The sequence below is a fragment of the Dermacentor variabilis genome, chromosome 2 (genome assembly GCF_050947875.1).
Source record: "Dermacentor variabilis isolate Ectoservices chromosome 2, ASM5094787v1, whole genome shotgun sequence".
In the NCBI taxonomy this organism is placed as follows: domain Eukaryota; kingdom Metazoa; phylum Arthropoda; class Arachnida; order Ixodida; family Ixodidae; genus Dermacentor; species Dermacentor variabilis.
In genome coordinates, this window is record NC_134569.1 from 179,521,441 (window position 1) to 179,522,697 (window position 1,257).

The window sequence follows — 1,257 nt, forward strand, 5'->3', positions numbered from 1 at the left end:
TGGTTATTGACGCAGCATAATTTGAAGCCATTTGCCGCCTGAACCTCCTTGTTTGCAGCGAATCACGTAGATAGGTGATCTTCTAAAGTGTTCACTGTCTTACCAAGCTGCAATTTTCTCTTTTTACTGACGTGTAACACGTCAGTAAAAACGGCACGGTAAGGGGAGCATTTTCGCACTCTTCCGCTTGTGACAGCTTAAAATTAAAGGATGGGGTGTCACGGGCCGAAACCACGACATGATTATGAGACGCACCGTAGTTCGGGTCTCAGGAAATTTGGACCACCAGAGGTTCTTTAACGTGCACCTAAATCTAATTACATCGGTGTTTGCGCATTTCGCCCCTATCGAAATGCGGCCGCCGTGGGCGGGATTCGATCCCGCGACCTCGGGCTCAGCAGCCGAACACCATAGCCACTAAGAAACCACGGCGCCTCCCTTGTGGCAGCTAGCTTACGGGTAAGGAAATGTTGTAAGAGGAGCGCCACCCATAACACATAGCTGAACATAACGCCACTATCAAACGCCTCGCGAAGCATGCTACACGCCAACTTAGATCGCGACGGAGCTTCCTTGATAAATTTTTCATGAAAGTGGGGCTTACCAGTGGTGGCGTAGTCATAACTGTACGGCGTTTCATTGCGTTTTTGTAAGGAATATAACAAGTTTATATTAATCTCGTTACAAGAATAAAACATATTAGATAAGAGAAGTAGGTAAATTAAGTATACTAACTAGACGAACACTGCACTTTTACGGTTGGGGTAAATTGTGCTGAGAAAAAGGCAAATATTTTATAGAAGTCCCTCGCCAGTGTAAACCCGTGTGCTGCAATGGGGTCATATCGAACCTTTCTTCTGGTCAGCTTTGCGCAGAGGCGGTGTCGTACCCAATGAAGTGCTGCTGAGGGGCGACTATTGCTAGTTGAAAACTTTTCCCAATACCCCGCCGGGACGACGTGAAACACCGCCGGCCACGGCAATTTTTGGCTGGCCCTACGGGGCTTTCTTGAAGAATTCAAAAAACAGAACACTTCTCAAGAACCTGTGCCGTCGCAGTTCGTGCGGCAGCGCGAACGAGCCATGCGACGGCAGAGGTTCACGAGCACGAATGCGCTCGTACCGCTGCTCCCGCGTTAGTCGTCGTCTTTGTCTTGTTGCACAGCTGGCATTCTAGCGTAGAATTTCACTTGCGCCGTCGTAATGGTGAGGCCGCGTTTACGGGAGCATGAGCAGATCCTAAGGGGGTATGAGCCAT

At 49.1% G+C, this 1,257-nt stretch overlaps 1 non-coding gene across 1 annotated transcript; it reads left to right on the forward strand.

Annotated features, from left to right (window-relative positions):
• The first annotated feature begins 863 nt into the window (after positions 1-863).
• On the forward strand, positions 864-1,004 carry LOC142573471 (U4 spliceosomal RNA). Its single transcript, XR_012826330.1, has one exon. It is a non-coding gene; the product is annotated as a U4 spliceosomal RNA (small nuclear RNA).
• The last annotated feature ends 253 nt before the right edge of the window (positions 1,005-1,257 follow it).